Source organism: Bactrocera oleae, chromosome 3 (assembly GCF_042242935.1).
Source record: "Bactrocera oleae isolate idBacOlea1 chromosome 3, idBacOlea1, whole genome shotgun sequence".
NCBI classification, from domain to species: domain Eukaryota; kingdom Metazoa; phylum Arthropoda; class Insecta; order Diptera; family Tephritidae; genus Bactrocera; species Bactrocera oleae.
Genome location: NC_091537.1, coordinates 57236810 through 57251960, shown reverse-complemented (window position 1 = coordinate 57251960; position 15151 = coordinate 57236810). Strand labels below are relative to the sequence as shown.

Sequence of the window (15151 nt, the reverse complement as noted above, 5' to 3'; positions counted from 1 at the left end):
GAAATATTTACATACGCACATTCTTTGACAAATACAGTCAAACCCGGTTAAGTGCCAAAACCAAAGATGGAGATTTTTTGTGCTTTGTAGTACATAAGCGATTGTGGTACTTAAGCGAGTGGTACCAAACAAAATAATTTCTATGTATTTAAAACAAAATTAACGTTTTCCTTAAAATATTAAGAAAAAAAAACGTGTGATGCAGCAAGACACAGGCAGATAAGAGGGATTGGAGGAGTGATATTTAACCGGGGTTTACTGTATATATAAATCAGAGGAATATTGAATATTTTCTTTAAAAAGTTTCTTGAATTGTAAATCGACAAATATACTATGTTGTCACTTTTATTCTAAAATATTTTAATACTCATATTTGAGGGGCTGTCACTTTTCCCTTCTAGAGGGAATATCAGAAATTTGTTCAATTTATGATTTTTAGCTTTTGCCATCGTCGTGAAAAGACGCTTGTAGACAAAAGCATGCTCGGGGAGATGTGAGGGTATCTGTTTTTATGAATGAAGCGAGGTTGCTTATTAAAACTACGCCTGCGTTCATAAATGAAAATGTTGTTGTTGTTAATATGATAAAAGATGTCCATATGTACATATACATATATTGTAATAAATTTAATCTCTATTATTATATTTAGATTTTATTAATTAATTAGAGTCTTATCAGTTTTGCATGCATTCATAAAAATTCGCAAAATGATATTCATATCAATAAATATGTTTGCATATAAGCGTATAAGAATATAAGCCAAAAGGCTAACATGCAGCTGTAATATCAAAGCAAGTCTCTGAGCATAATTTTCATACAATGCTCAGCTCTGTTCACTCTCCACTGTTAAAATTTCTCCTTCCGAGCCAAAAGTGGTGAAGTCCACTATTAAAATCTTGTTAGGTTTTGACAATTCACATGCTGGTCCGCAATTGAACCTTCTCTATAATATACGTTCTCTGCTAGAACTGTGTTTGCTGCACAATCCGGCAGCCCTTATATAGTAAATCTGTAACAAAACATTGCTTCTGGCGGTTTATCGTTGATTCGATTTTGTTTTATCATCCGTGTTCGTCACAATATGATGCCCAATTCTTTCCAGTGTGAGAGCGCCTCAAATTTAGCGTTTTTATAACATTTTTCATTGTAGACAAAATAACCGCTTTATCTTACAATCAAAACTATATTAAATCTCTTTAAATAAAGACTAGCAACACACGTCACCAAAAAATATCTGATCTCACAAATAACCCACTGATATCGGAAATGCCCCAAAATTATTATTTTGACTGATCTGGCTACAATGCAAAATGTTATAAAAAACGCTAATTTTGAGGCGCTCTCACACTGGAAAGAGTTGGGCATCCCATTATCCCTGCTGCAAGCGTGTCAACGACTTGTTATTAAACTATTTTTCCTTATGTGCAGAGAGTGGGAAAATGTAACACATCGCCATTTGGACATTAATATTGGATGTCATGAATAAAATGATCCGAAACTCATCTCTTTGCCTTCTGAGAGAGCTCATGAACTTTTAGTTTTTTAACCACGAGTTCATGAGCTACTGAACAGATGACAAGCAAAACAACGAACTACCACTAAGAATCCCGGAGAAATAATTTCCGATATCAGTGGGTTATTTGTGAGATCAGATATTTTTTAGTGACGTGTGTTGCTAGTCTTTATTTAAAGAGATTTAATATAGTTTTGATTGTAAGAAAAAGCGGTTATTTTGTCGCAAAGTATTGTTTTGCTTTGCAGTACCAGTCAACGTATATACATACTTTGGTTAGAATGTCCAGCTTATGTTTTGTAAACTTTGACTTGCGAATAAATTATCAAATGATATTTGATTATTGAGTATAAACAAAAGTAATATTCATGTTTAGGTTATTTAAAACTTGTAAGTGTTTTGATATATTAAAATATTTTATAAAGTTGATTTTTAAAATCATTGTGATGAAAATATATGGCTATATTTAGACCGCATATAGGATATTAAGTTTGTTTAAACTTATATTAATTATGTATATTATTCTGTTATATGGAAACCAAAAAATAGCCAAGAAATACTTTAAAAAATTAAAAAAAGTATTTCTTTCCTTAGTGGCACCACTGTCAAATGTTATAATATAAAAAATGTGGCCTTTGACAGCACTCTCTGGATTCAAAGAGTTTCGTATAATTTTATCCTTGGTTAAGAGAATGAGATACATTGTTATCAAATCTGTTTACAGTCTGTTAAAGGTAACAAATACTTCTGTCAGTGAATAGGTTGCCTATGTGTTATCCATAACTAAAGTAATTGTTACCTAAATTTCTGTTGATGTTATTGATTGGTTAGCAGTTGTTACCTTTAACATAAAAACATGTTTGCTTTAACACGCATAACTATTACCTCGATATGTTATGGTATTTAGTAGCCATTTCTTGCTATTAAGAAATTCATGTTAGCGTATAGGTTACCTCTTTGTTACCATAAGCAATTCCAAATTTTTTAAATAAAATACTTTATTTTTCTGTTATATACAATACAAGTCATAATAAAATATCATGGTTTTATGATGATCGTTTTATTATTTTTGTTCGATATTCCCTAATCTTAATAACAGAAAAATCAGCGAAAATGAGAGAGTCTCGCAATATGTCATCCTTGCCTTATGTGATTATAAATAAACTATTGATAGTGTCAAAATAAACTATCTATATTGAGATGCAAAGAAAACCACGATAATATTGATATCCGGTCAATTATTTTGCAGCTCTACTGCTCAGGCGTTTAACTTTTTTTTGTGATATTTCGGTCGTGATACATATTTGTGATTGGTGGTTCTAGAGCGATTGCTACACGATCAATAATTATCAGGAGAAAACATTAGTATACCGTCCCAGGCTTTCGGGGATAAAATGGGTATGGAAACTTATAGTTTTCGAGGTATTTACGTTTAAAGTTGAAAATTTCAACTAATTAGAGTACGTATTTTTTCGATTTAATATAAATGTCAAATCAGCAGTGTTGCCATACTAATATATTTTGCAAAACGTCAAATAACCGGTGTTACCTTATCGACATCTTTTGTAAATGAGCTGAAAGAAATGAAAACAGAATGTTACCCAAATACATGAATCCAAAACCTATAAAAATAAAATATTAAGAAATTATTCCAATAAAATAAAACGAAATTGTTTTATGGCTTATATGTATGTATTCTCCCTTAATCAATTTAACAAAAGGATCCTCATACCTTTTTGCTATATTTTTTCGCCAAACATATTTAATAATCAAATCCGCAAAGTTTTCCGGATTATTATACTTGTAGTTATCGCTGGTGAAAAACCTCTTTATAACCCGCCACTGGGACTCTATTGATTGCGTATGTGTCCCGTCTTCTGCCACGATCTTATTGTCAGGATCGCTATGGCTTACGCGACGATGCTTATACCCGTAAGTTGCTAAACAATCATAAGCCTTCCAACAATCAGTGCAAATGATTGTGCCGGGTGCAACATTTTTTTCTATCAGGGGTATGAGATGTTATTGTATAATAAGTGCATAAAAGAAAAATTAACTATAAATCGAGAAATGGTAAGATAAAATTTTTAAATTAAAATGCAAATATCTTGAAAACTATAAGTTTCCGGCGGCTATTATTATATATATTCTTGATCTAAATATCTCCTCTATCCAAAAATACTTCTTTTAACCCTGATATCGTGGGATGGTATACTAAAGTTTCTTCAATCTATGCTCCACAAACTCCTCCGGTAGATAAGGATAAGAGAGAAAAAATTCGGGTCCTGCCCTAAGCACAAGGAGAGGTAGAGAAACTTCCCTTATGCAAATCATGACAGTTTTCCTTCCCTGGAGCGTTCAATTCCCCTAGGGTTTATCAAAAACCAGAAAGTGGGTTATACTCGTGGCAAAACTTATTCAGGTAAGCAGATTGTCACTGGAACTTAAGGCGTTATTTAGGCCCCAGAAACATGCGTAGGGTCGCTTTTCAGCCAAGCAGTTTTTCACTGCTAATGAATAAACTCCACAAATGATTACGCAAAAGCCAAACCGCTCAGGTTGGGTATTTTCTATACTTACTACTCACTGGAAAAATACTTCAGGCCGATAGAAGATTCCTGCCAGGCTTAAGGATCATGACTCTAAGCGGTGGTGAAAAGCCATCTCGTATGAAGTCAAATATCTAGGCATCGTGATTTATTAGGCTGATGGTGCAATTGAGTCTCCTCTAGTTGGAACTAACATGATCATCAGTATTATAGAATTGACAGACGCCAGAGTTTTTTCCGAATAACTGTGAATTTATTGAATATCATGTTGAAAATATTTATATAAATTATTTCACTCTTTTATTGATCAAAATTTACCTACATAACAACATGTTGGATCAATCGGAAGAAATTATGATTCCCCCATTTTGGAAAATAGTTCTTTGAGGAAATGTCATGAAAGCCCTGAAATTTTTCCTTACTCCAGATGATAATGTTCCTGTGCTACTTATAGGCGATTCAGCTTTTCGGTTGTCGCGTTATATGATGAAAACTTTTCCATATTTACCAAATCAACCAATGGTAGAATAAATATTTAACTACCATTTGTCCAAACTTTTTACCAGTAGCTCCAACAAAGTTAACTTTATTATAATTGGATGCAGTTTTTAACACAATTTTTAAAAAATGGAAAATGATGAAATTCCTTTTTTGTGGATTCAAGATGCTGCAAAAATAACTACAGAAAATCGAACTCATTATACTACATGAGCTAGGGAAAAGAATGTAACAGCCTCGGCTATTAGAAATACAATAGCTCTGAGTTTTCGTGAGTATTGATGTCCCGTAATATATCCATATATACATTTATAGCAGAGTACCAAAAAACATATGCACTTCCGTTATATATATTATTATAAATAATTACAAACATTAAAGGAATCATATAAATGTATCTTTTTATTAAACTCATTTCTTTGGTATTACTTTACATTTTAATTAATTTTATATTGGACTAGAAACGTATATTTAATAATTGTTTTTGAAAAAAATTTACAACTAATTTAAATTTTCTCTGTAAGTTTCTCCATAGGAGTTAAAAACTTTTGTCATATGCTATTATGCTCTCGAATCGCTCCAACAATATATATAACAAATATCTGTTTGCTGCTTCAGTATCTTCAACACATCACCTTTGTAATTACATCTTCTAGTTGCTGAAGTGTCAAGCGGCGACAACTGTGATACTGACGGCATTGGCACCAATGAAGGTGACGGTGACGGCAACGAATGTGGAAGCGGAGATGATAATGATGGCAGCGAAGAGGGTGATGGTTTGGATGGCGATCATGACTGTGACATTGTTGAATTCAAAAAATTTAACATTTTAAAGGTATCTACAAAATAAGTGATAGAATATGTTTCTATACATAATACCGAGCTAACTGCAGTAGACCCTATGGTGCGGTGTACAGCAAGGTATTGTTTCCACACCGAGGGGCTACCACCAGATGGGCGAATTTTGCTTTTCTCCTTCTCGTTCTTATGGGCACAGTTATTTAGACTGCAGCACGACGTCACGGCAGCAGGCTTGCATTTGTCTTACGTTATTTTACCAACAGACACATAAAATAGCTCTGATATATTATTTGTAATAACAATTGATAATTTAAAACAAATTAATCGACCAATTTACTTATTTTTGAATTTAAAGTGTAAGGCTTTAGTACGACAACAAGAAAGTTTTGTACATCAGCTGTTTAAAATGTCGCTACCGTCTTCAAAATGTTAAAGAAGCTGGCTTCAAAACGACATTTGCAGACAAGAAAATTTTGGTGCAGTCGTCTTTGTGTTCAAAGCTGAAATCTCCTTTTCGGTGTATCAGCTGCCCTTATGTAAATTGAAAATGTAACCTGCAATTTTAATAACCCAACCGCGCACCCAGACATTTCTGTTAAAGTTTTTATGTGTTTCTAAAATCACAAATGAGAATTCTGTGGACTTGTGATCGTTCATCTCTTTTACTTCCTTGTATTCAAAAAATAATATACGAAATATATAAGATATAATTTATAACTAAGATTGTATACAGCAATTGCTATATGAAAGATGTAGTTTACAATGGTAGTTATATTGTTTCCTACATTGCGTTACTAAATTAAACTTACCTACTGCACAACACAAATTAAATATGACTAAAATTTGATGCATTAAGCTACTTTACAATGTTAAGTAATTTTAATTAAAAAATTTTCGCTTAGAAATTTAACGTTATAAGTATGACATAAGAGTAATACTATTGGTTGAACACTTTTGGTACACCAATTGAGGGGCAACTACGCTTAAACCGAGTTCAAAAGACTAAATGAACTATGCACTAATGCGTATAATCTAAGCTTTGTTATTATTATTGTTGTGATCACTAATTTTTTATGTTTAGACTATGAATAAAAAACGAATCAATTGAAAATTAATCAAGTCGTCTTAATTAAAGCGAACAATTTACAAAGACTTGGCGTTCAAAGAAAAATTTTATTATTTAAATACGTTATGAGAACGAATTTTTGGAACAATGTTTAGTTCGTTGCGTCAAAAAGTAAATTTTTGGTAGGGCATACATTTTCAAGTATTTTGCACATGGTTCTAATGTAGTTAAGCCTTAAAAACAATTGTACTACAACCAAAAATTTCAAAAAATAAATATACATGTAAAACATATACATTTTTAAAACTGAAATAGACTCACTTTTCAGGCATCAAACCATTGCAAGGATATGCTTCGAAATACATCTGCAGAATCTGAAATGGAACTGATTAACGTAATCCGAGAAATAGCTAAGGAAGTCTGTAATAAAGCAGAAGTTAACACGACTCATGTCATTACTAAATGATAATTTATTGCCATTTTTATTTATTATAATTTTGTTTACAATTATACATATATTTTCATTAAAAGGCAGGGAAATCTATTTGTTTATGAACATATGGATTAATACGTTAACGGACATTGCCGTTTTTGGCGAAGTTCATTAAGTGGCATGACGGCAAGAGCCGTTCAACACGAAACGGGTATGGTTTAAAAACACTATGGGCTTCCATTAGTACCATCAACCACCCGCCTAGCACCACCAGCGGCGCGGCAATAGTGAAAAAGACTTTGGAATTTGGAAGAATAATAGCAGTTTTTTGTAGTTGTTGTTATTGTAGATGTTGCTAAAGTTGAAGCAATATAACTTCAGAACAACCCAACTCTTTTATGGTATTACGATTTTCAACTATTTTCAGTCGAGGTTGGATTGGTGTTGCTAACCCAAAAAATTAAGATTTTACAGATAATTAAACAGCTGAAATTTTTTGAACGAAAAATTATAAACAATTTAATTTAGTTAATGCTCACGAAAAGATTATTAATTACTAATTTTGTTGATAAAAATGTTGGGGCCAAAACTGATGTAATGCGCATAAGCCCTTTGTAATCACTAAAATCCATTCAAACTTGTTAACACGAGGTAAACCAAAATTTGATTGAAAATTAAATGACTTTCAAATAATGTTTATTGCATATTCATAAGTTATTTTCGTTTATATGAGGAATCATTTTGTTTTTTACTAAATAAGATGAAGGAACGTTACAACAAACTCTGAAGCAACTTATGATGTCTATGGTTGTTACAAAATATGCTTTTAAATATTATTAACACGCTGTGGATAAAATACCAATAACTGAAGACGATCAAAATATTTCAAAAATTTAATTTTTCTCAAAACGTATATTCCTAGGAATAGTAGATTGTATCGACTCTTTGTGTTCGAAACACTTCCCACGGTCCCTTAATTATATGTTTGTTAATATTTCCAAATTGTAGCTTACCTCGTTCACCCAACAAATTTTCAACCTTACTATGTATTTGTACATAGTAACTGACTAAAATGATTTTAAATTATAAATAAAATAGTTCTTTTTACCCATTTTCTATTGATATTTTTTTTTAATAATTTCAATAATGTTTAACTACAATTGCTTGTTAGCAGTCGAAATTTTTTGATACTCTAATCAACCCCAACGACACAGGGTTGAAATCCGTAATATCAAAAAAAAAGTTGAAGTTTGACAACACTTCCAACGAAATTTTAAAGATGCTATGGTAAATATTGGATTTTTAAATATAATAGGGTTTTAATGAAATTTTCCACAATAATTTATTTTGTAACATATGCGGTTATTGCTGATGGCAAAAAGCGAAAATGTATCATGTATAAATACACCCTGGAGGGTCGCAAAAATCAAAAAACCATACTAAAACTTAAATGCATAGGATAAGTTTTTTGTAACAATTTTTTCCAAAATATATCTCTATGAATTAAATTAGTAAATTTTTCTCTCTAGATATATTTCCTGGAAAGGATAAAAATTCGGTTTGTGGGGAGCTACGGCGTTCTGTGGCTTCAAGCCTCAATGGGTTAAGCATAAAAAACACAAGCTTAGATCTAAGGTAAAATAAAAAAGTTAGTTAAGTAGGTTTAATTTTAAGTTATATATGAACTACTTTTAGTGTAGTTATATGTTGCATATATTTTAGTTTTAAGTTAAATACGTATAATAAAAGTTGTTTTACAAATTTAAATATGTTATATTTTCTTATTCATTAATATTTTTATTGTGTAGTTATTAGAATTCATGTATTTTTGGCATATAATGATTTTTATTTCCTTTTATTATTATTTTCCTTTTTAATTTAACATTTACATATATCGTAGGCGGTTAACAGTCAGATTTACGCAATCGGAGTAAACCATAACTTCCATCCGCCGAAAGTCTGTCCCAGAACGAAAAATGCAAGATAGGTTTTGGCTTGCTTAGTTATTCTTATTGTTGTATTATATTAATGTTCTTTTTCTTTTTATACTCTCGCAACCTGTTGCTACAAAGTATAATAGTTTTGTTCACCTAACGGTTGTTTGTATCACCTAAAACTAATCAAGCTAGATATAGGGTTATATATATATAAATGATCAGGATGAAAAGACGAGTTGAAATCCGGGTGACTGTCTGTCCGTCCGTGCAAGCTGTAACTTGAGTAAAAATTGAGATATCTTTATGAAACTTAGTAGACATGTTTCTGGGTACCGTGAGACGGTAGGTATTGCAGATGGGCGTAATCGGACCACTGCCACGCCCACAAAACGCCATTAATCAAAAACAAATAAATTACCATAACTAAGCTCCGCAATAAGATATAAGACTCTTATTTGGCACACAGGATCACATTAGGGAGGGGCATCTGCGGCTTGTTTTAAGTGGGCGTGGTTCCGCCCCTAATAGGTTTAATGTGCATATCTCCTAAACTGCTAAAGCCATAATAACAAAATTCACTGGGAACAAATGCCTTTAGCACCTCTATCTACGGTGTGAAAATGGGTGAAATCAAGGGACAACCCCGCCCACTCCCTATATAACGGTACTGTTAAAAACTACTAAAAGCGCGATAAATCAAGCACTAAACACGCCAGAGACATTAAATTTTATCTGGGATGGTATGAGATGACTTTATAGGAACCGCGTTCAAAATTAGACAGTGGGAGTGGCACAGCCCACTTTTAGGTGAAAACCCATATCTTGAGATCTGCTTAACGAATTTCAACAAAATTCGGTGCATGACGTTCTTTTCATATTTCTATGTCATAGTGCGAAAATGGGCGAAATCGGACTACAACCACGCCTACTTCGCATATAACACCATTTTAAATTCCATCTGATTCTTTCACTTTCCACTATGCATATCAAGCAACAATGATTATATCGGGGTAAAACTTCGCGTGAATAATACGTTATAAGTATGCCACCTTGTGACCAAAAGTTGTCTAAACCGAACCAAAACTGTTCCAGCCCCAAAGTACTAAATATGTGGACCCCAGTGCCTATCCAAAAAGAAATCTCAAACGAGTATACCATTTGACTTTGCGAGAGAGTTAAGGAACGTTTCATTAAACAGAAATGACCAAAACATCTCTTGTTTATGCTGAACCACACATAAACAAATAGTGATAAGAAATCCCAACATCTGCTGCACACATGGTGTCAAATAGAAATGGTATCACACATAACGAGTGTTATCTCCTACACGCTATCCTCTCGGGACCGTTTGTAACGACAAACAATCGACCGTAGATAGTGTGTCTATCTTCAAATAGCATAGCAGACAGCAAATAGAAACTAGTACCATAAAGTAGTATAAATAACACTAAAAGATATATATGTGATCAGTCTTAGTTTTTGTGTGAATAAAAGAACTTGCCCTGACGGTGCAGAAAACCCAACAACATGATTCAATTAATATTAACTGGGGGCTCAACCGGGATAGCAAATTTTACTTGCTATCAAAAAAGGCCAGGAGACATCCTTGAAAGGACAGGAGCTCCGCGATCCTATAGAAGGATAAAACTAAAATACCACGGTAAGTAGGACTTCCAGTACAGAGTGCTTGAAAAAGTAGCGTACGATTCAAAGCAGATCCTGAAAAAGCGGACAGCGCCGAATCCAACAAGAACGAAACAACAGTAATCTAAGGAAGAAGATTACATGTTTAAACCTCGATCAAACATAAAGAAAGCAGCCTTTGACGACAACAAAAAACTAAATACATTTCGATTGAAAGCGAAAGCTATTAAGATGACTGAAGCAGCAACACTCAAAGCACACATTGATGTCCTTACGGCTCAACTCAATTCGTTAAAAACCGACTTCGATGCATTAAGGACACATCCACAGGTTTCGATGAACACGGTACCAACCATGCCTGCTCTAAAACCAGAAATCACACAGGCTAGCCAAATAAATACAGAAATTTGTAGATGCCTACCAACATTTGACGGAGCAGAGGGCGAATATAATCCTTGGCGCACCCTGGTGTGGACACAGATGGAGAATATAAAAGAATTTATATACAGCCCTGAGTATTACAATTGTGTATGCATAGTCAGAGCAAATATAACAGGAGCCGCTTCTAAAGTTCTATCAGTTAACGGAACTCAACTTAATTTCTATGCTATAATCAACCGCTTAGATTATACCTACTCGGATAAACGACCACTACATGTTCTGAAAGAAATAATGATGAAGAAAAAGCAAGGAAGTAAAACTCTCACCGAATTCCACGACGAAATACATCAGGCCTTAACATTGATTCAACAAAAAATAGAAACAATGGAAGAAAATATGCGAGCTGGAAGATTATCAGACGTGAGTGATGACATCCATCCGCACATTTATTATGGGACTCCGGAGCAACTATACTTTATTCAAATAAACCAAAGAGCCTCGGTGAAGCATATGCGATTGCTTGCCCCATCTACCATGACAATCAGGATCTACACTTCGAGAGCACTGTTCATCGTCGACATGATTCGAGATATGAAGGTCAGACCACCTTTCATCACCAAAGAAATGATCGTCAACTGAGACCAGCATATCGCGTTAATACTCAACGGCAACCAACGTATGAAGAGCGAAAGAATTCCGGTAGCTACATCCAGCGAAATGGCCAACAGCCACCAAAACCTATACCTATGGAAGTGGACTTTTCACACCAATACGTGAAGCAAACGCATCAACTCTCAACAAGAAATCCGCCTCACCAACAAAATCCATTAAAAAGGGAGAGAAACGTATCATCTCAAAACTTTAACCACAATAAACTACAGCGTATCAACCAAACCAAACAAGCTGACATTGAATCTGTGAAAATCTCCAACTACGAGGAAAACTTTGAATCTGGGAGTACTTTTTTAGGCGAATAAACGGGTTGCCATGCATCCAGACGAAATGCGGACTAACAGGCACACCCGTGACTTTACTAGTGGACACTGGATCCACAAATAACTACATTAATAAGAACTGCAACATAGGTAAGTCAGTATCAATAAAACCATTTAGAACAAAAACTCTACATGGCTATTCGGTTATAGATTCAAAACAAGTGATCACAATGTACGGGCATCATTTAGTATTCTTTGAAATAGGCGAATTAAAAATTCGACATGATCTTAGGAAACAAGGCCTCAGATTAATTAAGGGTTAACCTCTTTGATTATAGTTTAAAGTACCAGAAGAAAGTAGCAGGAAAAAAGGAACCTTCCATTAATTATACTGTAGATAATGCCAAGTAGGAGGAGGAATTTTAGGAAGTAATGAAAGCAAATGAAAATATTAGTGACACCCTACCCTTCACAACCACTATCCAAGCTACGATTAGGACGCAAACAGAAGATCCCATTTGGAAGAAGCAATACCCTTATCCCGTGGCAGACCATGATTTTGTCAATAAAGAAATAGATAGGCTTTTAGAAAATGGAATAATTCAGCCGAGTAAAAGTCCGTACAATTCCCCTATTTGGACTGTTCCAAAGAAAGGATTAGACGACAATGGTAGACCTAAACGGAGAATGGTGGTCGACTACCAAAAACTTAACGCACATACTACAAACGACCGCTACCCTATACCTGATATTAATACGATAGTTCAAAATTTAGGTAAAGCTAAAGTTTTCTCGACCATTGATTTAGAATCAGGATTCCATCAAATTTTAATAAAGGAATCCGATCGCGAAAAAACCGCATTTGCAGCGAATGGCGCAAAGTATGAGTTTGTTAGGATGCCGTTTGGACTTAGGAACGCACCCTCAATCTTTCAACGATGCGTGGACGATATTTTGCGACAATATATCGGTAAATTTGCTTACGTTTATATAGACGATGTTTTAATATTTTCTTCTACGCCTGAAGAACACATAGAACATATTCGAACTATAGTCAATGCACTGCATGAAGCTAATATGAAAATTTCGGACGAAAAGTCGCATTTTTTTGAAAGACTCCGTTGAGTACCTTGGCCACATAATTAAAACATAACCAAGTAACGGTTGATCCAAGAAAGATTCAAGCTATAAAAGAGTACCCAATGCCAAAAACCTTAAAAGAACTCAGATCATTTTTAGGATTGGCTAGTTACTATAGGAAATTTGTAAAAAAAACTTCGCACAAATCACTAAACCACTAACTATACACCTACGAGGTGACTCAGGAATGATTTCAAAAAATCAAAGTGCGCGAGTAGAAGTAAAGCTCGATGAAGCGGCAATTACCGCAATAGAAAAAATAAAAGATGCTCTGCAGGAACAGGTAGAACTTTATCAGCCTGACTTCACCAAACCATTTGTACTAACTACCGATGCCAGTAACCAAGCAATTGGAGCAGTTTTCTCCCAATTTCTTCAACTTATTGCTTTTATTTCTCGAACGTTAACCGACACTGAAAAAAATTACAGCACAAACGAAAAAGAACTTCTTGCAATCGTGTGGGCGCTACAGAAGCTCCGCAATTTTTTATACGGCATCACTGATTTAACCATTTATACTGACCACCAATCACTCATTCATTCTATTTCGGAAAAAAATCCGAATACTAAACTTAAAAGATGGAAGAACTTTATTGAGGAATTTAGTCCCAAACTTGTCTACAAACCTGGTCACCAAAATGTAGTAGCTGACGCACTCTAACGTCAACAAATAAACAATACAGCAGATTGTTCTCAAAATTCAGCACAGAGCTCTCCAACTGACCAAATAAATAGGGTGAAACAACCTTTGAACTCATTCAAAAATCAAATAATACCTATTCTAGATCCCACAAAAGAGACAATTGACTCCAAAACCACATTTCCAGGTAGGACGCGTTACACATTTTATTACAAAAATAACCAAGATTTTTTAACAAAGCTACAACAAGTAGCTAAACCCAATGTAACTAACGCGCTAAGAATAGATGAAGAGTTAATATTCCACTTTAAGGATGACATTCTTTCCCACTTCCCCAATTGTACCTTTGTGATAGCACCAAACTTGCTAATTGACATTACCGACCAGCACGAACGAAAAACTCACAGACGTTCACACCGAAATTATAAAAACAATGTGCAAGAAATATTGCTTAACTACTTTTGGCCTAACATCAAAGAAATGTGCAAGAAGCGATAGAATGTCAAAGTTGTTTGACAAACAAATACGAACGACAACCAAACAGACAACCTATTGGAAAAACAGCAATACCAACAAAAACTGGAGAATATATACAAATGGACATATTTCACATGAATAATTGTATGTATATAAGCTCTGACGACAAATATTCGAAGTACTGCTATCTCCGAAAAATTCATACCAAAGCAAACTGTCACGAACATATAGAAGAAATACTTACACAAGTGTATCCAAATTCAAAACATTTAATGACTGATAACGAAAATGTATTTATCAGCAAAGGCCGTTTATACTCGACTACATATACAACATACTGCCACACCATTAAATCACTCGACAACTAATGCTCAAGTAGAACGGTTGCACAGTACGTTGATTAAAATCAGTACGAGTTTAGCTAGTGAAAATAATACGACTCCGGGTGAAGAACTTTTTAACGCCATCCGACAGTATAATTCTACAATCCACTCGTCTACAGGACTCAAACCTGAAGTAGTTTTCTTTAATCGCGAAAAGTATCCAGAGATTAAAGAAATCCTTCAGAACAATCAGGAGAAGCTATTGCTATACCACAACAAAGGACGGAAAAACATCACGTATAAACCAGGAGATATCATATATTCCAGAACGGATCGCAGGAATAAAATTGCTAAACGATATAATCAGCACAAAGTTAAAGAAGATCGCGGGGACACGATCCTTACAGCGAGAGGGAAAATTATTCATAAAGATAGCATCCGCAAACAAGCCACACAATGAAATCCGGCACGGTATTAATTAATCTATTTTTATCATTTGTTGTATCCCATTCCGATCTAATCACTGATCTTAAATTCAAGAAGTATGTCTTAACAGAGACCGATCCGGTCTACCTATTTGAAAATACGACTTATCTGTACCACGTAGCAAACTTGTCAATTATCCTAGGTCCATACGAGAATATCATGAAATCCAAATACGTTGCAGAAGGGAACAAAGGAGAAATAATTATTATTAATAAAATAGAGACACTTAAGACACAGCTTATACCTTCTAATCGTAGACTCCAACGCTCATTAAACTTTTTAGGTTCTATTCTCAAGTTTGTCACCGGTACTCGTGACCATGACGACC

The 15151-nt window shown here is 34.2% G+C and overlaps 1 protein-coding gene across 2 annotated transcripts in view; it reads right to left on the bottom strand.

Moving 5' to 3' along the window:
- Window positions 1-15151, bottom strand: part of LOC106623288 (uncharacterized) — an 84795-nt gene that overhangs the window by 62982 nt on the left and 6662 nt on the right. The gene's annotated exons all lie outside the window — the stretch shown is intronic.